The 25,684-nt window shown below is 38.7% G+C and overlaps 1 long non-coding RNA gene across 1 annotated transcript; it reads left to right on the plus strand.

The window, feature by feature from the left end:
* Positions 1–1,219: 1,219 nt before the first annotated feature.
* On the plus strand, positions 1,220–19,111 carry LOC137642187 (uncharacterized). Its single transcript, XR_011044670.1, has 2 exons — positions 1,220–1,269; positions 18,399–19,111. It is a non-coding gene; the product is annotated as an uncharacterized lncRNA (long non-coding RNA).
* The last annotated feature ends 6,573 nt before the right edge of the window (positions 19,112–25,684 follow it).

Genomic DNA, 25,684 nt, shown 5'->3' on the forward strand with positions numbered 1-25,684 from the left:
ATATATATATATATATATATATATATATATATATATATATATATGTATATATATATATATATATATATATATATATATATATATATATATATATATATATATATATATATATATATATGTATATCATTCTTCTCTTACCTTCTGTGTCTCAACTTTGTCGTCTCCCGTTTTACAGCTACTTTCTCTTCTATTTCCTTGACTATCTTATATTTTATAACCTTTTTATTTTTTTCTTGTTAATACGTTTTTTGCTTCTTCCAGATTTATACCATACGTTTTACACCTTTTTACAACTCCTTCACCCCAGCAGTGTTTACTTGTTGTTTTTTCTATTTGATCCTCTAGAGTCTCTTGTATGTTTCTTTGTCTGCTGTTGTAATATAGTAACAGCTTTTTTTATATATTAGATCCTGGTTTCTACAGGCCATATCTCTGTTTCAGCTATAAGGTCCCTGGGTGGTGTCGTCGACAGTTATTCCAACATTCCTTTCATTATTATAGGTTGCATGCTTTTCAATTACTTCATTTCCCTTTTATCATTCCTCATGTTTCTACATGGGCCATTATGATTGTGATTACTAGTTTCGTATATTCTAATTCGTAAATCCAAAGCTACATCCCTAACATTTGCCTCTTCATATTTCATTATTTCTTGCTTCATGAATTCCACTCTTTCTTTCCTTTTTTTTTAATGTTAAATGAATTATCTTTTTTCATTACCTAATGCACCAAATACGAATAACCAGTTACTCTTAATCTCTCGAAATATAAACCAAGACTATAACTTTCCAAAATATGTTTCTCAAGACTTGTAAAGTAAATTACAAATTTATGAACTAAATTCAAAGAAAGAAAGAGATGGACCACTACCTATTGGTTATTTTATAAATTCAAAGATTATTCTACTATGATTGTTGCCTATTTTATCTGCGTAGTGACTAAATTTGTCTATTTCATGTAATGTTAAGTTTTATGAAATTATAAATCAATAGAAATTCGTGACTTTACAGCGGTTTCTTGAGAGGTAATGTCACAGGTCATCAAAGACGAGTGGTTTTGATGTTTGAATATAGATGGCGCCACTGCTTTTACAAGGACACTAATGCAGAGCCTTAACTGGGGATGTCTGCTTCGTTTTGTCATCCTTGTTACGTCAGGGGTGAAGGTGAGACGGAACTTATCACGAAAGACATGTTTACTGGAGAGGTTCGTTGTATGTTGAAGTGTCAGTGGAGAAGACATTGGACAGTGAATCTTAAATGGTTAGAGGTATGCTTTTCATCATTTGAGTGCGTTATGTCGTGCAGAGTTTATTGATGTTCGATTTCTTTATTTAATAATGATAAATTAGTAAATTCCGGAGTTTTGACTTAAAATTTGAATCGGGTTAATGGTACTAAGTGTTGATGCAGATCAGATATTTTTCCCCGTCAATTTGAAAGACATTGGTCAGCTATACTAGGGAGTTGTTTGACATTTGATAGTGCTTTCTGGTTAGCACCATTTTAAGAGTTATCAAAACAAGGATCTCCTGGAGATTAAGATTCCGTTTGTGCTCTTCCTCCTCTCTGTCCATCGGGTTAAGTAACTTAGTTCTTCTGGTAACTGATCAATTTGTTTGTGCGCTCCCTCCTTTTTGGCCATAATACCCAAGTTGTGTGGGGCTTACTTTGAATAGTAGTTTCAAGTTTCCTTTTAATTTATCCTTTCCTACAACAAATTACTTAATTTGATTTCAGACTAACGTTTGGCTCCTGATGGGAAGAACGTATTACTGCGAGTCCCCAGGCAAATACTGGAATCCCCTTGATTACCGTGTTCCCCTACAATATCACTTCAAACTTTAAATCTTTAATGTGTTTTTATTCATATAAATAATTTTTTAGTAAATCAAATAAAATTTATTTAAAAGCATTTTTCTATATACCCTTTACACAATATATGAAAGGGTACAGAACCCATCAAATTCACTTAACCTAACCTAGTAGTTCCCAGGTCCCAGCCCCTAGCAGGGGGTAAGCCCCCGGACCCCTTTTCCAGGTCACAAACCAGGTCACATCCCCTAGCCGGGGGCAAGCCCCTGGACCCCCTTCTCAGGTCGCCAAACTTCCCAGGTCACAACCCCTTGCCAAGGTTCTACCTGTAAATATATTAAAAATATAAATACTAAAAAAACCCATTTTAATGAAAACTCATATTATTTATATATTTCTAAGGGTTTGCAGTGATGTAGTTAATTTCGGTAATTTTCAGGGGGATTCCAGTTTTACCTGAAGATTCCAGTAAATCCGGAGATTCCAGTAATTCAAGGTACCGGCTCCTGACTGCTTGTCCTCTGGATATATGGATTATCTTATATAAAATAGTTTCAACCAGACATTGATATCAGATCTGTTGTTCTAGCTTAAATAGTGTATCTTAACGAATTTCCTTTATTTCTGCCTCAAACTTTCAGAATTGGAGATAGTATTTCATAACTGTTAGTATTAGAAATTAGTTAGTTGAACTAAAGATTTATTGGTTTTTGCTCTGTCGTGGTACTATCAAACTTTCTCATTGCTCTTTTGTTCTGTCATTTGAAAGTGTCACTACAATTGTTATCCAATTGGCCTAGTATTGTGGCGTTATAATACGCCATGACACTCTTTTTGGACACTTGATACTTTTTGGTAGCACTTAATGTTAAAGCAGATACATTCATTTTGTGTAGCTCCATTTGTAACGTCCATGTTAACTCCCAATAACTTCAAAATATAAGCTGCACGTATGAACAATGGAATTGATGGAATTGATGAGAATACTGACAGGCCTTTTTTTTTAAAGGCTAGAAAAACTCTAAAATAGTAGTCAATTGGACAATCTTGAAACCAAGAAACCAATCTTTTTTTGGCTGCTTTGGTTTGCCAATAATTCATAACCACAAACTAAGGAAGATCAGCTTTTTTTTACCCACTGTTTGTTGACAAAAAACTAAATGGCATTGGGAGAAAAACAATCATGGCAGCGGTATCTGTTATAGAATGCGAGAAAAATTTTCTTAATAAAATGGGTTGTATATGTAATTTTTAGTTCTCTTCGAAATTCAACTTTTTCATCGCATAGTTTATAACCCTTTTACCCCCAAAGGACGTGCGGGTACATCCCTAATAACTCATCCCTTTACCCCCATGGACGTACCAGTATGTTCCATATACTTGTGTAGATAACAGGCCTTGTATTTGAAATGCCCTCTTGACTGTTGTGATGTTGTACCTTCGATGTCTTGTCATCAATGTAACATGAATAAAAAGTTTCTCTGGACCCCACGAGGGTCAAGGTGCAGTTTTGAAATTTCTTTAAAGAATCGGCTGATATTTAATGTACAGTAGGTTTAGGTTTCATAGGCATTTACACAAATATTACGAAAATAGAGCACTGCTACCAGTGCGTGAGTATTGTTTTGTTGTCCCTTCGACATCTTGTCATCAATGTAAATGAAGAAAAGGTTCTCTAAGCCCCACAGGGGTCATCAAGGACCTTTGAATTTTCTCTAAAGGAATCGGCTGTTATTTCATTTTAGGTTTCATAGCAATTTTTGAATAGTTACTTAAAATGGTTCCATTGCCATGGTAACTGTTTTCATTGTTATACGTTGCCCCGGGCCCCACGGAGGTCAAGATGGACCTTAAACTTTGTTATGAATTGGCTGATTTTTCTTTGTATTTTTGAGTTTCATAGCCATTTATACAAATTTTACGAAAAATGGACATAGTTACTGGTGCAGGACTAGTTTGGTTGTTCCTTCTACATCCTGTCTACAGTGAATATGAAAGTTTCCTTGGTCCCCACAGGGGTCATTATGGACCTTTAAATTTTATGTAAAGGAATCTGCTGATATTTCTTGTGCATTAGGTTTAGGTTTCATAGCCATTTTTACGCATAATTACTTAAAATGGCTCCGTTGGCATGGTAACTGCTTTCATTGTTACAAGTTACCCCGGGCCCCACAGAGGTAAAGATGAACCTTTAAACTTTGTTATGAATCGGCTGATTTTTCTTTGTATTTTTGTGTTTCATAGCAATTTATACAAATTTTACGAAAAATGGGCTTAGTTACTGGTGTAGGGTTAGTGTTTGGTTGTTCCTTCGACATTTTGTCTACACTGAATATGAATGATAGGTTTCCTTGGTCCCCACAGGGGTCATCAAGGACTTTTATATTTGATGTGAAGGAATCTGCTGATATTTCATGTGCATTAGGTTTAGGTTTCATAGCCATTTGCACGAATAATTACGTAAAATTATTCGGTTACCATGGTAACGGTGTGTTTTCATTATTTATGTTGCCCAGGGCCCCACAGAGGTCAAGAGGGACCTTTAAACTTTCTGCTATGAATCAGGTGATTTTTCTTATGCTATTTTTGGTTTTCATCCATTTATAAATATTTTACGAAAAATTATCAGCATTACTCCTGCGTGACTATTGTTTGATTGTTCCTTGGATATCGTGTCAACAATGATGATTAAAAAGTTTCCCTGGGCTCCACTGAGGTCTTGGTTGGCCTATAAATTTTCTGTAAAGAATCTTCTGATATTTCGTGTGCAGTTTGTTTAGGTTTCATTGCTATTTACACAAATAATTACTGGAAATGATTTAGTTACCATAGAAAATGTCTTTACATCTTCGCCATCATGGCGTACGTGACTAGCATTCTTTCCCCCGGATGGAGCGCAATGGACTTAAAATTTCCGGGCCTTGTGATTTAAAGGTCTCAGAGTGGCTGATTTTGAGTTGCCATGTGGTTCTATGCTTATCATAATTATTTTTACATTTTTTGTTTCTATTTTGCCGAAACTTCAGTATATTTTCACATTTCTCGCCGATATCAGTGTACCCGGCAATGAGGCTACTGTTCAGGACAAAGCGAAGCCCTCTCTGTAAGCAAGGAAAGCGTGGGTGGACGGGGAAACTGGGATGGACGTAGGTTATTTCAAACCTTGCCTTGGCTAGAGAAGGTAGTCACTTCTTCTCCTGCGTTATCAGTCACGTTTGTGCTTTTACAGCCTTTTCTTATAAGTGATAGTGCTTTATAACTAATTTTTTTTGTGTGTGAAGTTGTTTGTTGGATAAATGCCTAAAGCTAAAGTAGGATTAGTGTATAAGGGAAAGGTTCCCATGATTGATGCCATAGCATCTAGTGCCCCAACTTCGACTGCTAACCTTAGAGGTGCTGGAGAACAAAGCAACTTCCGTTCTCAAAATCCGTTGTCTCGACTGGTGTCTGTTAGACAAGGCCTTTCAATGTCTTCCATACATCAAATTTTGCTCGATTCCGATGATGACTACCGTGAAATAACCGATCATAACAATATTTTCACATTTCTCGCCGATATCAGTGTACCCGGCAATGAGGCTACAGATTCAAAGAAGAGATGAGTCGATTCCAGTGTGGAGGCATTGAAGGAAGATCTATGGCCGATCATCTGCTTACACTAAATGCAGTAATAGACTATAACGCCTATTTGGGAGGGTCGACATACGTATGGTTCTGTGATGCGTATAAGTGCTTTGATAAGCTAGATCTAAAGGACTGCATAAAAGAGATGGGAAAAATGATAGGATGGAAAGAAGCATTGATAGTTAAAAAAATGAATGAAAAAGGTAGAGCAGCCATCAACTGCCCAGCAGGTACAACAGAAGATATAACGATTGAAGGAAATGTTAGACAAGGAACTATATATGGATCCAAGCTATGCAGTATAGCAACTGACAAAGTTAATAGCATTAGCAGAAAAAATATCACATTGATAAGAAATATTGAAATTGAATCACTTGTATATGTAGATGATATAATGTTTCCCTCAGGAAGGAAAGATGGTATCGAAAGTGCCATAAGTAACTGTCATAGCCTAGAGACCCTAAAGAAATTCACTATAAACACCAACCCCAAAAAATCGGGTGTATTAAGAATTAACAAAAGAAAGAAAGAGAAAGAGGTGGAGATTGAAACAAAAGTGAAGAACGGAAAAGTAAGTTTAGTTAAGGAATATAAGTATCTGGGTGAATGGTATACAGAGAAGGGAAACAAAGAATTGAGTATCAGTAAAAAAACCCAGAGGGTTGCATATATGACCCAAGAAATAAGAAAATATGGGGATACGAGAAAAGTTGGAAAGATGGCATTGGAAGTCAGAAAGAAAATATATGAAACAGTAGTTGTACCAACAATATTTGCCAACGTGGAGACCTGGAGTGTAATTAGGGACAAAGATATGAAAGATCTAGAAAACCTCCAATACAAGATAATAAGAAATATGTATGAACTACCTGCGAGTACTCCATATTGGGGCATACTTGCAGAAACAGGAATATGGCCGGTGTCCTGCAGAATAGAATATAAGAAGTTAATGCTCTTCCATAACATCATAAACTCCGAGGAAAAAAGATTAGTAAGAGAGATAATTGAGGATCAGTTGAAGAACCCGTATGGGAAGTGCTGGAGCAAAAGCGTAGAAGAAATCTGCAGTAAATATGGGATGGAAGTGGAAGAAATAAGAAGTTGGGGGAAAAGGACCCTGAAAAAAGAAATCAAGAAAAGAATTATAGAAAAAATAGAAGAAACTATTGAAGAAAAAAAGAAAATAATGAAAAAATTAAGATTTATTAAAGGAAATGGCCCTATGCCTTATATCAGAGAAATGTATCTGGATAAGGCATCCCTTGTGATGAAAGCAAGATTAAATATGCTCAACTTAAAAGCAAATTTCAGGGGAAAATATGATGACAATTTGTGTGATCTATGCAAAGAGGAAGAAGACACCACCGAACATTTATTTTTATGCCCAAAGTTAGAACAGCTAAAGAATGTAGAAATAAGTTTAGGTATGCTAAAAAATCCTAGCAGGGATCTGGCTGCATTTATAGATAGGGCAATGAATATAAAAGAGTTTAGGAAGCCCAAACTGATTACCACAACAGGTTGCCAAAACTGATGATAGCAAGGTGTTATCGTATCCAATTTCAAAGTATAAGGGAATAAAAGTAAAGATTGTGAACCTCATTATGATATTAATTTATTTAAGGCACAGATGATATAAACTTAATAATAAGAATAAGCTTAGAAGCTTTGCACCTATCTATAAAGAGATAGTGCCCGCAAACTTATTTTGCGGAGTGAGCAATAAGGAACCAGGAACCAGGAACAAAAGTGATTTAGCTGTTGGTGACTCAATTGAAAATGAGTACAGCGATAGTAAGGGGAGGTGAAAGTGAGGTGGAGACTGTAGGATCTAGTGATGATGAATACTTTCTCGGAAGGAGTAATGTGGAGGGGGAAGAAGAAGAAACGGTGTACGAGTTGGCATAAATAGCGAGTGATAGTGATACTAGCAGCTATGAGAGTGGAGGGGATTATGCTGGTACTTCTGGTAGAAGGGTTAGATCGCCTCAACGAGGAGTGCATAGCAGGACATGTGCTTGCCGCCAACATAGGAGGAGGGGGGCTAGGAGTGTCTAGGAGCATGTCTTACTCGCATTCACGCTCTCCCAGGTCGGGCGGGGGAGAGGGAGACTAGGATGGATGGTCCCGAGATCCCACGCTACCATCTGCTTTTCCATTTACGGGTCAACCAGGAATGACCTGTCCGATCCCTACGACTCCTTAAGGATTTTCCAGCTATTTGTTAACTTCGATCTTTTCTCCGATCCCTACGACTCCTTAAGGATTTTCCAGCTATTTGTTAACTTCGATCTTTTCTATCTGATGAGAACTAATTCAAATGCTGATTTAATGAGGAAGTCCATGTTGAAGACTTACAACTTTAATTGGACGCCTTGTACTGTAACTGATATAGCCCAGTACCTTGGCATAGTCACGTGGATGGGAATCATAAAGTTGCCGGAAATGAAAATGTATTGGGCACGAGGTAAGCCTTACTCTATGGCTGCTTTTCCGATGACTATGTCAAGGCGAAAGTTCGAAGCAATGGGGAAACTTTTCCATTTTTTCAATCGAAGGGCCTTACCAAGGAACTGACCAGACAAGCTTCTCTTGATTAGTCCTGTAATAGAGTATATCCTTGACAAATGTAAGACTATGTATACTCCAGAGAAGAACCTATCCTTGATGAAGGAATGCTTAAATGGAAGGGAAGACTAAACATCAGGATGGATAATGCGAAGAAAACCACCAAGAATGGAATAGAATTTTACTTCCTATGTGAGAGCAAATCCGGGTATGTTCAAATCCAGGTATGTTCTTTCTTTAGATATATACAGAGGGCTTTATTCATCCCTGCGAGATACAATTTTAAAGTTGAAGGGGCAGCATTTGGATAAGGGCTATCATGTTTATATGGACAATTATTATAACTCGGTGCCCCTGGCGGAAGAATTTTATAGTAGTGGCCCTCTTGTAAGGGGACTCTAAGGGGCACTCCTAGGGGTGCTCCTACGGTACTCTGAAACTGCTCCAAATACAATTTGTTGCCCCGAGGAGCTTTGGACTAGCGTAGGAAAGACCACGTTTGTTATATGTTGGCAAAAAAAAAAGGTGTCGCTTTCATTAAAACGGCTGATAATGCCGCAACAGTCATTTATCCATACTCGAAGGATCAAAAAAGGAGGAAGTTGTATGTTGCAGGAGCAGCACCTGCAGAGACCTATGGTATGTATAATAAGGTTAGAGAATTTTACATACACACACATATATATATATATATATATATATATATATATATGTATAGGTATATACATGCATTATGTACATGTATATATTAATATATATGTATTATGTATGTGTATGGAATGTGTGTATATGTATGTGTATATATAATATATGTATATGTATATATATGTATACATTATATATATATATATATATATATATATATATATATATATATATATATATATATATATACACACATATACATATATATACACACATATACATATATATACACACATATACATATATATACACACATATACATATATATATACATACATATATATATATACATATACATTATATATATATATATATATATATATATATATATACACATATACATATATATATACACACATATATATATACACATACATATATATATATACACATACATATATATATACACATACATATATATATACACATATACATATATATATACACATATACATATATATATACACATATACATATATATATACACATATACATATATATATACACATACATATACATATATATATATATATATATATATACATATATATATATATATATATATATATATATATAGATATATAGATATATATAGATATATATAGATATATATAGATATATATAGATATATATAGATATATATAGATATATAGAGAGAGAGAGATAGAGAGATAGAGAGAGAGATATATATAGAGAGAGAGATATATAGAGAGAGAGATAGGGATATAGGGATATATGTGTATACACGTGTATGTATATACACGTTTATGTATATGTATATAAACGTGTATGTATATGTATATACACGTGTATGTATGTATATGTATGTATAGAATAAAAAAAGTGTATCAGAATTATTCCTTCCGTAAAAAAATATAAATCTACTAACTACATTTCATCTTTCCAGGCTCTTGGTGATTATGTCGCCTATGTGGGAGGAGTTTGTGTTTTTGACCAGATCATGAACTACTGAACTTTTGCCAGGAGATCTCTTAGATGGACAAAGAATACTATCCTCTACCTCTTGAAATTGGCCCTGTATAATTCCTACATCCTGTATCAGAAGTACCGGCTTGATATGAAAAAGAGGTTCCTTTCATTCCGGTAATATCATGAGGTGATTGCTTTGGCCTTTCTTTATTTTGACCCTGCTATGTGGCTTGATTCTGGGAACAGGATTCCATATGCCCCTGATATTCCTGTTGAAGAGGTCCCCTCATCCTTCTCCACCTGCTGATGCTGCTGATGAAACTATTGATGAACCCATGGATGCTGAAGGTATTCTCGCTGATTTTAGCCCTCCAAATCCCACACTTCCCTTTGGACCTATACCCGACCACCCTCATAGGCCGATACCAAGTGAATCTATGATGGTTGATGGTGTGGAAATTATACACAAACGTGTAAAAATTGGTTGTGCACGCCAACAAAGAAAGTGCCGTGTGTGTTCCAGGAATGGTATCCGCAGAGATACTGTGTATCAGTGCTTACATTGCAAAATAGTCTTATGTCACGTGACTGGACAGTTTCGCGAAGTACCATACTCTCTACCAGTATTGGACACCTGGTAGGAGAGGTGAAGGTCCAGGTAGGGGCCAGAGGGGACATTGGGCATCGGGGTCCCTCTTCTGCTGCCTACTTGAAAGATCCTTCGCAGTAGGAGAGGATATTCACAACAGTACAAAGAATGAGGATAAATAGTTAGTGTGAATTTATTTTATTTCCTTTTCTTATAGCTATTTCATAGAAAAAGGGGGTTACAGCCAAAGGCAGGAACTAGTCCTCATGTATTTTTATAAGTGAAAAATAGAATCAAACTAGGCCCTAAGCCTGAATCAAAGTAAAATACAGGGTTACTCTGTTGGACATGGGTGGACCTTTGAGGGGCTTCCACCCTTCATTGTAAGTTTTTTTTTTTTTTTTTTTTTTGCGGGGGGAGGGCTTTTCCCATTTAGACAGGGTTGGTGAGGGGGGCGGGGCCTTTTCCCATTTTGACAGGGTTGGTGATGGGAATGCTTCTCCCTGTGGTATGTGTATGTATGTATGTAGGCAATTTCCTGACAATTTATTCAGCTATGAAATGATATATAAGTTTGTAGTTAGAAGAAAGGAAACTGGAATAAAATGCTTCATGCAAAAACTGTAAACCTAGATTTCTTTAGTGCAATTAACGAAAATCTGAGATTGCAAAAGTTTTCTATCGGTCATACGTAACCTATTCCTAGAGTATTTTTTTTATTTATTTTTTTTTTTTTTATAAATCATTGAACTAGAGTTGTGAAAGTGACGATAAAGCAATGTAAATAGTGGCTATCGTTAGGTGAATTTAGGTGATGACTATTTTTTTTCTTTTATCGTACACATTCCGATAAAGCACAGAATCCTAATCACAGGAACTTAAATCATACCATCTTAGACAATTTATTCAGCTATTAATTGTCTTATAATAGTTTGTAGTTAGAAGAAAGGAAACAGGAAAAAAATATTAACTTGCAAAAACTTTACCTAAATTTTTTCAGCGCAAGTAACGAGATTTAGGGTATCACTTCTAGCTCGTTTACTATTTTATTTCATGTTTCCTTTCTTCAAACTACAAACTCTTCTATACCATTTTATAGTTTCCTTGAATTCTGTGCTGTATCGGAATGTATACGATAAAAGATAAAAAATTTCGTCATCGCCTAACTTCACCTAACGATAGCCACTATTTACATTGCTTTATCCTTATTTTCCCCCATGTCCTTATTTTCCCCCATGTCATAAGTTCAATTAATGTTCTTCAAATCCCTTCAAAACTGAAAACGCCTGGGGGTTGTGACGGGTTGAGAGAAGGTTTTGACTCAAAGAAAGGATGAAAGAAACTGAGTGCGTTTATTATAGAACACACTTTTATATACAAAAGCTCAATGCAACAGGAAATTTAATGTTCAAAATAAACACTGTTAACGGTGAGAAAAACTGGCATGTTTATTCAGGTTCTTTTTAGTGCGAGGGAAGAGCAAAGATAAAAGCATAATATATACACAAAATAAAAGGTCGTTACTATGTACGATCGTGTGACTTACGGTGGTACATGGCTCCCCCCCTAAAAATTACATACTGTACATGTTAAATAGGGCACCCTGATCTATAAATGTTAAATAGGGTGCCCTGATCTAGAGGGGCCAATTGTAGGCGGGTCATCTGGCAGGAGATAAGCAGGTTTTAGATGATCAATGGAGAGACTTCTTTAACATGAATGTTTAGTAGGAATGCTTTCGGACTGCGTCGGATCACAAGGAAAAGGCCCGTGTAAGGGGGCGTTAGCGGTGGCTTGCTAGTGTCGTTGCGCAGGAAGACGTGCGTTGCAGAGTGCAAATCTGTTGTTGCTTCGCTGGGCGCTTGTAAGTCTGGCGGCATTGAATAAATTTTCCCGTGACGTGATTCATGCGCTGGAGATCGTCGGGGGAGGTTGTAGAAGGAAAAAAATTTGGCAGGGACGACCAATGGGTCGCCATACACCATTTCAGCTGCCAAGACGACGAGGGCGTCTTTAGGAGTGGTCCTTAGTCCTAGGAGGACCCGGGGAAGCTGAGTAAACCAGTTGGAGTCCTTGCAGCGGGACATCAAAGCTGCTTTGAGGGTGCGATGAAAACATTGTACCATTCCATTGGCAGCGGAGTTGTAGGCAGTTCTGATGTACGGTGATGCCCAGGAGATTCGCAAATGTTCTCAATCTAGAGGTGAAAATGGTACCCCTGTCAGAAGTAATATGCTCAGTGATACCAAATCTTGCAATCCATCCTGAGAGTAAGGCAGATGTACATGAGGTGGACGTTGCAGTTTCCATGGGAATAGTTTCAGGCAAACGAGAGGAGCGGTCAATGACGGTAAATGAGTAACAATGTCCTTGTGATGTGGGTAGGGGCCCTACAACGTCGACGTGAATGTGTGCGAAATGATGCTGAGGTTGACGAAAGGTGCCCACTCCTGAATCAGTGAGTAGATTTACTTTGGAAGTTTGGCAAGAAGTACAGGCGCGGACCCAATCCTTAGCATCCTTAGAAATGCCGTGCCAAATGAACTTTGTCTTCAGCAGCTGTGCAGAAGAACGGTAAGAGGGATATGAAAGGCCGTGAATGAAATCAAACGCCTGCCGGCGCATGGGAGCAGGAATCAAAGGTCGCGGTCTACCAGTACTGACGTTAAAGAGGAGGGTGGTGTTGGAGTCTTCGAGGAGGAAGTCTTTCAAAAGAGGGACTTGCAGGATGTCCTACATGCTTGATACACTGGATCCTGTCGTTGGGCGTCAGTCCGGGCGTTTTAATCCAACCCCAGTTGAACGGCAGCCAACTTTTTTTCTTGTCAGGGCATTGGCAACGGGATTCATTTTCCCAGGGACGTATTGAAGGGTGCAATTGTGTTCAGCCACGGCGGAGAGATTGTCGGTTTTGACAGGCGGACCAGGCGTCTGACTGTTGAGTGAAGGCGTGCACCAGAGGCATGTGGTCTGTGCGAATGACGAAGGGCGTACCTTCTGAGAAATTGAGGAAAGTGACGGACGGCCAAGTGTACCGCTGGCAATTCGTGATCAAAGATAGAATAACCAGATTCTGTCTTGGACAGTTTTCTGCTGAAGAAGGCCAATGGGCGGGGCGAGCCGTTGACCACCTGCTAGAGTACTGCACCAATAACGACATCGCTGGCATCGGTAGAGAGAAGAGGGGCATGTGGGATAGGAAAAGTGAGGGCCGCAGCAGTTGAAGGGCTTTCTTTGCATTGCAGAAGGCTGCTTCTGGAAGGGGAGCCCACTTCAGGTCCCATGGCTTGCCCTTGAGGGAGGCATAGAGGGGAGTAAGAGTGGCAGCAATGGCTGGCAGAAAACTGTGATAATAGTTTATCATGCCCAAGAATTCCTGCAGAGCTTTGACGGTTGAGGTCGCGGGAGAAGTCCTGAACGGCTGCTACCTTCTCAGAGAAGGGATGGACTCCTTCAGGAGTGATGCGGTGCCCTAAGAATGACACTTTGTTGGCGCCAAAGGTACACTTGTCGTACCGGACTACAAGGCCTTTTTGTTGCAGGCGGTCTAGCACGATGCGCAGGTGACTGAGATGTTCCTCTTTTGAGGAGAACACCAGTATATCGTCTACATAACATGCACAGAAGGGGAGGTCCCCTAAGATGCCATCCATGAGACTTTGAAACTTGGACCCAGCATTACGAAGGCCAAAACAGGAGTAATTGAAGGGATGTACCAAACTGAGTGGTGAGAGCGGTCTTGGGGATATCTTCTGGGTTTATAGGCACCTGATAATACCCCTTCAGGAGGTCGAGCGTAGAGAAAACCTTCGCTTAGTGCAGGTAGGTCATGTCAGCGATGTTTGGGAGGGGATAGTGATCCGGTTCTGTTTGAATGTTCAGGCGCCTGTAATCCCCGCACGGACAGAGGGAGCAGTCTTTCTTCAAAACGATGTGTAAGGGCGACGACCATGGGCTGGAGCCCTTTTGGCAAAGGCCCGTTTCTTCCATTTCGGCGAACGAACGTCGGTTGGGCGGCTGCCAATCGTTCCGGTGCCAGACGTCTGAATTTTGCGAAGACCGGGGGTCCCATAGTCTTGATATGGTTATAAATACCATGCTTGGCAGGAGCCGTGGGCGTTTGGCTAAGTTCTGGACTGAATACATCTGGGGACAATGTGAGGAGGTGGGCGTAGGCATCCGTGGGTGCGCTGATGTGGAGAGCGAGGTTGAGTGGGCGGGTTGAAGAGGTGTCGACAAGTATGAGTCAGCGTTGACCAATAGTTGGTGGGAGACATCGACCAGAAGGTGGAAATGAGAGAGGAAATCTGCATAGAGGATTGGTAATGTGACGTCGGTAACGAGAAACTTCCAATTAAATTTAAAGTTTCCAAATGATAATGGGAGGTTCTCGTAACCGTAGGTGGGTATCGAATATCCGTTGGCAGCTACCAAGCGGATGTCGGCAGACGTAGACAGACTACGTCGTGTCCTGAAGAGTTCCCTTGGCAAAAGGGAACGAAAAGCATCCGTGTCTACCAAAAATCGCACGCCTGTTCCTGCATAGTGTAAAAATTAGAAACACAGGAGGCCACCGCCACGAGCGATGGCCTACTTACATGTTTTTTGGCCACTGACAATCCTTGGCACATTTCTTCGCGGTTGCCCTGAATCTGAAGTGCTAGTAGCAAAACTGCTGCGTATGGGAGGTAGTAAGTGGCTGTAGAAGTTGTAGGTTGGGGCGCGCGCGAGTGGTTGGTGGCTTTGTCACCGCTTCGGCATGTCGCGCGGTAGGCGTTATGTCCTACGGCATTAACGTCTACTTCGGTTGACGTTGAATAGGCGTCCTCTTCGTCAGGGGTGAAGGCGTTGGTGGAGGTCTTGATGTGGCTGTCCATAAGGGTGTCGGCTTTGGTCATAAAGTCCTTTTTGGGTAAACTATCGACATCGTGTATGGCAGCGCGAACAGGTACGGGTAAATGGCGTATCCAAAGGGCACGAAGTAGGCTCGCCTCACGAGGAGAGCAGTATGCGGCAGGTTGCAGGCGAGCAATACTGGTCATTTCCCTGAGGGTGAGCGAAATCCTTTAGTCCCCCAACGGTTGTTGCGAGAGCTGAAAAAGCTTTGCTATACGGGCGGCTGGCGACTGCGAGTACTTCTGCAGAAGGTATGTTTTGAGGGAGTCATACGCTATTGGGGTGTCTCCTTGTTCACAAAGCCAGTCTGATATTTCCGGGATGGTGTCCTCGGGTATTGCTGCGAGAACATAATCTGCTTTGGTGGTTGAGAGTGCCACGCCCTTGATGTGAAACTGGACTAATGCGCGCTGAAAGAAAGCATACGCCTCTCCGCTGGCGAATGACGACAGTTTCAATGGGGGAGCCGCAGCATTAATTTCCGTAGAATCTGCCATAGTACCAACGACGGAGGGGCGAGGGGGGTGGAAGGCGGGAGGAGTGAGACGTCCAGGGTCGCCAATGTGATGGGCTGAGAGAAGGTTGCGACTCAAAGACCGGATAAAGCAACTGAGTGAGTTTATTATAGAACACTCCTTTATATACAAAAGCTCAATGCAACAGGAAATTTCATGCTCAAAATCAACACCGTTAACAGTGAGAAAAACAGGCTTGTTTATTCAGGTTCTTTTTAGTGCGAGGGAAGAGCGATGATACAAGCATGATATATACACAAAATAAAATTTCGTTACTATGTACGATCGTGTGACACAGTTGGTACAGGGTAAAGGGAAGGGAAGTTCCAAATACTGCGGGGGTAAAAGTAATAATGTGCGTAATGTATTGTACGGATTCTACAGGAATGCAGGCCACCCAGTGGGAACTGGGCGTTTTGGGTGCACAAACATTAACTGGCAAATCTGTAACTTTAAAACTACCTTTTCTCTATACATTGTTCTCTGGGACACGTGAATCCACGTGGACATAAATCCACGAGAAATTGCTCAATACAACAACTGTTGTTCACTTTTTAATAATTTTGTCTGCAGTTTCTGCCCATGTTTAAGTTTGTGCATTTTCTGCACAAAAGCCCGCCCTCCCACGTTTTACTAATGCAATTACTGTTTGTTCATTTGTAAGTAGCTGCTTCTCCTTCCTTCCCCTAACATATGACAGTTCACCTTATTTGGGTATGTGTGCTTGAGTGACGTAGACTTTGCTGACACACCTAGTTTTCTAAGGCCAACTCTTCCGTTCCTATTAGCTGTTACATGTCATCCCTTGTAGTTGACAAGTGTCAGGTGTGTTTTGGAGCCCAGCGTTTAACAAAATTTAATGGCTGCTTGTTTATTTCGATGCTATAGCAAAGTCTCGGTGATTCATCACGGCATTCCTTGTGTAGTGAATAAATTTTTAAAAGCTGTTATCCCTCAAAGGTTAGTGTCGTGGGTAATTATGATAAGGATTTATTAGATTTAGTTTAACAATGTAAGGATTTGTGATTTACTTTTAGTATGTGATCTGGGAAGATAGTTCGAGGGGGCAGGCCCGCCGGGTAGGTCTGTGACCTGGGAAGGTAGTTTGTGGGAGGGGTTGGGGAAGCTAGCACCTCCTGGCTAGGTCTAGGGTCTAGGACCTGTAAGGGGATGGGGGCTGGCCTTCCAGCTAGAAACTTGACCTGGCTAATACTTGTCAAGGTTAGGTGGGTTTGTTAGGTTCTGTGGCCTTTTACAAATCTGTGCTAAATCACGTATAGGTCTGTTATTGCACCCCCAAAGTCCCTGGTCCCCACCTGTCTGTCAGAAGAGGTGGATCTGTTATGGTAGAAAGGCAAATTTGCAGTAGAAATAATGGCCAAATTTGTTGAAAGCGCACTATTATACATTAGGAAAAGCAGCTTTTCCTATTTTTGATGTACATGTTCCATAATTTTGATTTCTTTAGTAGAATCATTCTTGGGATAACAAAGAGGAACACTATTCCTCGGCAAACATTTCCGTAATAAATAATTTGCAGAATAAATAATTTGCAGAACAAGAGTTGCTCTTTCATAGATAAAAAAAGACTTAAAGAATCTGGTAGACACTGTTATACTGAACTAAGTTTTTCCCCCAAGACACTGTTATACTGAACAAAGTTTTTCCCCCAAGAGCTGCATTTTCTGTTAAGCCCTTTTTTGGTCTTTAGCCCTCTTTAGAGGTATTGTACAGCTCTAGTAGTCTCAAGTCTCTTAGGTTGTTTTTGTGTTGTCAACTGTACCTGGGCCACTTTCTGGGCTGAGGAAGATAGATGGCGAGAAGCTGTATTCCTTGTATGTCTTGGGAGACTAGTTTTTCCCTTCTGCAGTCATTTGGTACATTTTGGAAGGTGTCGTCTGATCTCCCTTTAGTGTCTGTGTTCTCTCGGCACCTTCCGAATCTTGGTTGTAATATGCTATAGGCTGGGACATTTTCTCAGATGTTCTCGGACGAGTGTCATTCTCACGAGTGATTATTCACTTGGTCAGTGTATCTAGATTCACCCTAAATTATACATTAGCTTTAGTTTGCCGTCTTCTTTGTATGTTATTGGGCATATTTAGTTTCAGCACTTTTTTGCTGTCATTAATGTTACCTCCTATTCCGAAAAGATTATTCCAGTTCCCTGATCGTAAATTGGGATAATGGGCTAGATAATTTATCTTAAGGTAATGTTTATATATATGGAAGTTTCACTCCGAAAAGATCCATGCTTGGATAATTTGGCTGGTCCCACCCTGCCTTCTCCACTTTTGGTATTGCACAACTGACCATAGAATTGCATGAGCTCTGGTTCCAGGTGTCATTATTACCAACAGCAGGGCAGAATAGGAGGTATAAGGGGATGCCAATGTGGTAAATATTGGGGGTAGGTCATGTGATTCAGGGCTAGCTAAATTTTAATTTAGGATGAAAAATAAATTTTTAAAATATTTTGTGAAAAATGTTGGAACTAGTTTAGGTGTATGAATTAATTTAACAAGCCTTCGTATCAGCGTATAGCAAGTTAAACCCCATTTAATGGTTGCCTGTAAGACAAAATATAGACATTTGAAGAGGCAGGTATTAAATCATCAAGTTCTTAGAAAACTTGACTGTCTAGAGACAGACTTCTAGATACAATAATTTTAACAAGATTAATGAAGGTTGTTCATAGTTTAAATTTTGCTGCATTTTCACTTGTATATTAAGTAATTTTAATATTTTGGTTTACAGGTGTGATCACAAGCTCGATGTCAGGCCTCCTACCAGTTTTTGAGCCATCTGCCTTGCAGGCAGAGTTTTTCAATATTTTGACTCTGCCAGAGCTCATTACACAAACGTGTGCATTTGTGCTAGCGATCAAACTAGTTTGGGGAAAATGCAGTATAGAAGTCTTCGTGAAGATGAGCAATGAAGGATTGATCCCACGATCAACGAAAATATATGTTCAGGACTTTGGAAGAAATATACCGAAAAGTGCAGGCCACCCAGAATAACTGAATTTGAAACCAATAAAATCTCTGTACAAGAACAAATTAAACATGGATCCTGCAGGTCAAGCTAGTCTTCCAGCCGAGGCTTTAAGGGTATAACTAGATGATTCTTGCGAAGGGGGACTAAACCTGGTAGATCCTGCTGGCTCAGAGTGAAGGAACCACTCTTTGAAGAGGCTTTCCTCATCTGTAGAACATCATCAGGTCTCTGGCCCAAATCAAAATAATCTTGGAAATCTGCCTGAAGCGGCTGCATCCCGTACGTGGTCTGTAGAAAGTCAGTTGGCTTAGAGCTTTCTGGGCGGCGACTCTAGTTTGACAACTTATCTCCTATGGAGTCTTGTCTGGGACCCAGAACTACCTTCGTCTTGCAACTAGTTAACAATTGTCCAATTGCCATTGTATTTAAACAGATGTAGTGGAGTTTTTATTTTCATGGTTGTGACCCTATTCTGTACATTACAAAAGTACACGGGGAATGTTAAGTTTACAGCTTTAAATAGTTAAAAAATTCCCTGCACTTCAGCAGTTTAAACTTTTAAAAAATTTTGTAGAGATTTTTTTGTAGACTTCCTTTTTAATGTGCAGATTTTTAATGTGCCATAGGTAAGTATTTTAAATAGTTTTGAATGCGAGGGATGTGCAATCTCACATTGAAAATCCAAAAATCTATTTTTTATCCCTTAGGCGATTTAAATTTATTGTAAAATCTTTGTATTTTTTTCTCTTAAAGTTAGGGGTTGATCTTTATTGCTTGCTTTGCAATGCTAATATTTTATTTTAGTTTAATTTTTATGCTCAAATTTATTTTAATGTGTATATTTTTATGCCCAAAAATTCAAACTTAAATCACTTGCCGGTTTTGCTATTGTAAGTACATTTAAAACATTTAGTAGTGTTGATTTACAGTAAGACTGTCAATTGTGTGCAATTTCGATGAAATAATTTATAATAAAAAGAGGTTAAATTTTTGTGTAAAATACTCAATGTAGTATATAGGCTTACATTGTTGTTTCTAATATAATTCTAAAATAGTTTTCAATATTATTCTTAAAGAAAATTTAAGTTGCCCAAACTGTTTATAAGTGGATGTGATTCCATAACCTTATATTACCTAGTGTCTAAGGATTTTCCAGTTACCCCGCAACTATCTGTATATATTTATTTTTTGAAATTTTTTTATATCTTTTATTAACTTTTACACTTTTTAAGGTCTTCGCATACGTAATGTTTGATTGTAGTCTTAATTTTGGCCTTCATTCAGAGGGTCATTTTGAGTTGATACAAGTATTAGGATTTTTTCACTGAAATTCCTCCTTTTTACAATTCGTACGTACCATTAAAGCCTTTGAATTAAATTTAGCTTTAAAGACTTCTATAACCTTTTTTATACTTTAACTTTATTAGAAAAAGTATTAGTTAAATCTTTCTTCAGAGTAACTATTTTGGCACTTCTCGAATATGGAAAATTTTTCCTGCATACATACTGGTTCCTATGTTTAACTTTAAATATTAATTCCATTTGACTTTCTCAGCTGCTATTGACCAATTTTAATCCAAATATTATCAAAAATTTAAATTTATAAAGAGGTTCGTCTACAAATGATTACTTATTTTATTCATGCCTTTGTTTTACTTTGATAAAATGCTGGTTACAACTATATATTGAAGCAAATTTTGTTTGAAAATCACGTGGATAGTAGGCGCACATTATAAATCTCGACGGATACAGCAGGTCACTTTTAAATAGGCTGTGCGACACTGGAGTTCTGGAATAACAGCTAGTTGATAAACAGAGCCGTAAATGGCACAAATTCCTACCATATTACTAGTGATGGTTTAGATTACGAAAGGAGGTATTGTTGAAATTTAGAGCTGTTAGATTTTGAAGAAAAAGAAAATGGGATTAAGAAGTAGTTTATTTAAGGTTGACGCGTATGAGGCCTCCCGGCTAGATGAAAAAAAAAAAAAAAAAAAAGGCCTATAATACAGAGCTGTGAAGCAATAATTTTCTATTCTACGAACCTAAATATTCATGAGAACACTTGATTGACTAACCTCACTTTAAAACCGGCTTCAGAACCTAATGAAAAAAGCCGCATGAAGAGTGTTACTTGCATTGTAGCTTGAATAACCCACTATGGACATATTGAAGGTACAGTACTTAATGGAAATTTGTTACTGCTTATCTGTGACTATAGCACCACAACAAAATGATTGCTATCTTTGTGACAAATTAACACAGTTCTGGTATTTGAACTGTATGTTCTGTCCTGAGATAAAGTAATTTAAGTTTAAACAAGCTATTAAATAGGGCTCCATCCACACACAACAGCTAGTTTGTTTCGGGCGACGTCTGAAGTGTAGAGGCAGAGAGCAAAGTTCGCTATAGGTTTTTCCATACTACCGCAGTAACGAGAGCTGTGCTCTATGGTGGCTAAAGACTGCGAAGATGTCATTGCCTGACCTATAAAGTGTTTAGTTTACCAGAACTGACGTCAGAGGGTGGCAGTGTTTGTGTTGAGAGGGACATCCTCCCAACAGAGGGATATGCAGGATGTCTTACATGCTTGGAACTCTGGATCTCTTCATTGGGCTTCTGCCAAGTTATTGTGACCCAATCCCAGGTAAATGGCAGCCAATGTTTCTTGAAAAGGCAATGGTTGTGTTGAAGGGTACATTAGTATTCAGCCACAGTTGAGATAAATCTGCATTGACGGGCGAACCAGGCATCCAACTAGTGTGAGAAGGTGTGCACCATATGCATGTGGTCCGTGTGAATGAAAAGGGCGGACCTTCCAAAAAGTGGCAAAAGTGACCGACGGCTAAATGCACCGGCAGCAATTTGTTTTACAAGGTATAGTAGCCAGATTTCAGCTTTGGACAATTTCCTACTGAAGACCGATGGGTGGGGTGAGTTTACCACTTGCTTGATGACTGCCTCAATAGCAACATCACTGGCGTGGAGAAGAGTTGAGATGCATGTGGCTCGGGTAAGTGCGAGCAGCAGTAGTTGATAGGGTATTCATTGTGTTGGAGAAGGCCATTTCTTTAAGGTCTTTGGCTTACCCTTGAGGGAGGGGTAGAGGGGGGCAAGAGTGGTGGTAATGGCTGACAGAGAACTGTGGTCATAGTTAATCATCCCCAAGAATTCTTGCAGTACTTTGATGGACGAGTATAGGGAGAGTAATAAGTTGCTGATACATTCTCGGGGAGGGGTGGACTCTTTCAGGAGTGATGCATTGCCCCAAGAACGATACTACTATGACGCCAAAGGTACAATAGTCGTACCAGACTACAAAGAATGTTTTGTTGTAGGCAGTCTAGCATGATGCGGAGATGATGGAGGTGTTCCTCTTTGGAGGAATAGATCACTTGTATGTCATCCGTATAACATACTCGGAAGGGGAGGTTCCCTAAGATACTGTCCATGAGACTTTGAAAAGTGGCCCCAGCATTACCTAGGCCAAAACGGTAGTTGTTGAAGGTTTATGTACCGAAGGGGATGGCGGTCTTGGGGACGTCTAATGGTTCAGGGGCACCTGTTAATACCCCTTCAGAAAGGTGAGTGGAGAAAACCTTCACTTTGTGCAAGTTGGGGGTCACATTGGCTATGTTTGAGAGGGGGTAGTGATCTGGTTGTCTGCATGTTCTGACGCTTGTAATCCCCCCACTGAAGTGGTGCCATCTTTCTTGAGCTCTATGTGCGAGAGTGACAACCATGGTTTTGAGGCCTTTAGGCAAAGACCCTTTTCTTCCATTTCAGAGAACGTTCGTGTTAAGCGGCTGCCAAACAATCCCGTGCCAGATGTCTGAATCGGGCAAACATTGGGGGCCCCATTGTCTAGGTATGGTGATAAATACCGTGTTTCACAGGAGCCATGGGCGTTTACTTTACTTTTACTTTTGGGGGTTTATTTCTCGCCCTCCATCAGACACTAAGAGTTTGTTCAGACAGACCTTGATGTGTGAAAATAATTTCTTTCCAGTTTATATTTTGCTCTGTATCTTATCAGTTATTCGCTAGCATTTGTATTCGGGCTTAATAGTTTTCTGATCACTATTATAACACTATTCTCGACATCAAGTGGAAGGTCGTTGAAGAGTTTCGGTGCAGCATAACAATAAGTTCTTCCTCCTATTGCATGATTCACACTAATCTCGAATAGTCTATATGGGTCCTCAGCATGTCTAACTCTTAGAGCAGCGCTAGTAGCTTGAGGGTAAGGGACCAAGCAATCACGAAGATATTTAGGCTTATCACTTGTAAGTGCCTTGTGAGTCAACAAACAAATCTTAAATTCAATTCTAACCTTAACAGGTAACCAATGTAGATCGATCAGTGCAGGAGTCATTCTCTCCCGAAATTTAATGTCTTTTATCAGTCTAGCCGCCCGGTTTTGCACATTTTGAAGCTTTCTTAGTAGTGTATTGGGCAATTTATATTACAGAGAATTGCAATAATCAAGCCTTGATATTACGTGATTCATCACTAAAATTTTTGTACTGCCCTCTGTTAAATATTTTCTAATGCTGTGTTTCTCAGGCGATAGTTACATACTTTCACTGTATTCACTATTTGATCCCTCATTGACAAATTACAATCTATCAGTACACCCAAACTTTTCACAACAGGCACAATCCTAATCCAATTTTTATACTTTGAAATAACTGGCAGTTCTTCAAAGCCACCTTTGTGCAAAATAACATACATTCTGTTTTGTGATCATTTAATTTAAGCTTTTTCCTCTGCATTCATGTTTTTATTTCAGTCATTAACTCATCGATTTTCTCCTTTGTATCTTGTGTTGTTGGAATTGAAAGGTAGAACCTTGTGTTGTTGGAATTGAAAGGTAGAACCTTGTGTTGTTGGAATTGAAAGGTAGAACCGAGTATCATCTGCATATAGTTTAAAGCCCACTTTTTGTTTTTCACGATATGTGATAGCTCGATAGTATATATGTTGAACAAGATAGGGCCTAGAACACTACCCTGTGGTACACCTTTCATAAGAATTCTCTCACTAGATCGGTTCCAGAAACTTCTACAATAGTGTTCCTGTTCGTTAAGTAGCTTTGCAAAAATTCCAGTGCTTCCTTAGTCACTCCAATGGACTTTAAGTCGTCAAGTAAGTACTCGTTCTAGTTATATCAATAAATTGCCTGAATTTGAATTTGAATTAGTAAACATGCTTGGCTTAGGATATTTTTACCTTTGTGTGTCTGTCTATGTTATTGTGATTTAAATAAATCAAAAGCTATTTGACAGAATCTAATGAAATTTTGCGGGATGATTGGCCATAAACCTAAGAGAATTTGAGTAGATTTTGGCATGGATTGGGTAAAAAGTCAAGGTCATGAAAAGGTCAAAAATGTCCTTTGCCGTATTGTTGCCTATTTTTATCTGATTTTGGAGGAAACTAGTGCCAAAATATATATAATTCAATTGCCTATCTTGTGATATACAACATGATATAGTGATGTCATTACCGTAGTTCATTTATGTTTGTATGTTTGTTTGTGATTTTCATAACTCGGAAACTATTTAACCAAATCTCATGAAATTATGTTGAATGATTTGCCATGATCCAAGGACAATTGATTAGATTTGCGGAGTGATTGGGCAAAAGGTCAAGGTTAAGGTAACGAAAGGGTTAAAAACGTCTTTTAATCTAAATCGTGATTAATTTTTATCTGATTTATTATTATCATCTATTATGATCATTATCGTTATTATTGGCATTATCATTATAACTATTTCAAGATAGGGTTCAAAGTTCAAACCTACTTAGAGAACTATAATTCTTCAAGTCTAAGGGACTAATATAGGGAAAGACCTTTGGTACGGAATAATGAACAGAAAAATAAATTAGAAATTAGAAATAATATAACAATATGAACATGAATATAGGCACAAAGGAATATGAAATCATTATTTTCCGATCGAAAATTTTAACATGTATTTTGGAACATCAGAAAATTATTAGTTGAATAATTGGTTAACTTTGAAATATATTAAAAATTTGACAGGAATATTGTACATGATACCCAGTGCGTTATTTAGATCAACAAACACTGTCTATTCCATAGTGAATTTTGAATTGGAAAGGATACACTAAGATTTTTTTCTATTTATTATTCCGTATAAGGGTATCCTTTAAAATAACGAATTGTTTTCTTATTAGATATTGAATACTTTTTTTTCATTGTTAATTGTGCAACCAACAGATGTCGCTGGTTTTCCAAGAAGTGGTGTAACGCCTTTTGAAAGTAACTGTTTTCTTGAAGATTCCTTGTTAGTCTCTCGACCAATCAGGAGTCGTTTTCTCCTTCTTTGTCTCTGATTGGTTGAAACTTGGAAGAAAGCCGGCAAGACGTAACTGTAAACTGTAAGTAATCGGGAAGCAATGTCAGTGCGTGTCGGGGTCGAGACATATACACACCTTGGTTTAGCTACACAAGTCATTTGTATACCGTGTTTGAATCTTACATTAGGATCTGCGGTTCCTGTGAAGGTCGCCATCTCATGGGCTTGTGCTATGCCGGTAAGCTTGATTTTTAAAGATGTTGTTCAGGGTTTTGCTAGTTAGTAAGTTTGTGTTGAAATGTTTTTTTTTTTTTTTTTTTTTTTTTTTTGGACATTGACTAGCAGTTTTGTATAGGGATGTTTTGATGTTATCTATATCTGGAATACATAGCCAGGATTCGTAATTGCTGGAAGATGCCGGTTAACCTCAAAAGTGGTGTTTAGTAACGAACGATTTAGTTTTTCTATAAACCAAAGGCGAGATATAAAATTTAGTTTTACCATAATGTTAATTTTAATCAAATTTAATGAAATTCCTACTATCGGTCCTTTTTAACCGGCTTAATGTCTTGAATCTGCCAAGGTCTTAATGGCTAAACCCTTCACGTTCTGAACGTAGGACTTTTACCTCTTTAGTAAGCATATTGCTTGGGGTAATCATTAGAAACCGCTAATCTTATAATGCTTTAAATCAGTAAAATATTTGGTGTTGAGTATTTA

The sequence above is a fragment of the Palaemon carinicauda genome, chromosome 6 (genome assembly GCF_036898095.1).
Source record: "Palaemon carinicauda isolate YSFRI2023 chromosome 6, ASM3689809v2, whole genome shotgun sequence".
Lineage (NCBI taxonomy): Eukaryota > Metazoa > Arthropoda > Malacostraca > Decapoda > Palaemonidae > Palaemon > Palaemon carinicauda.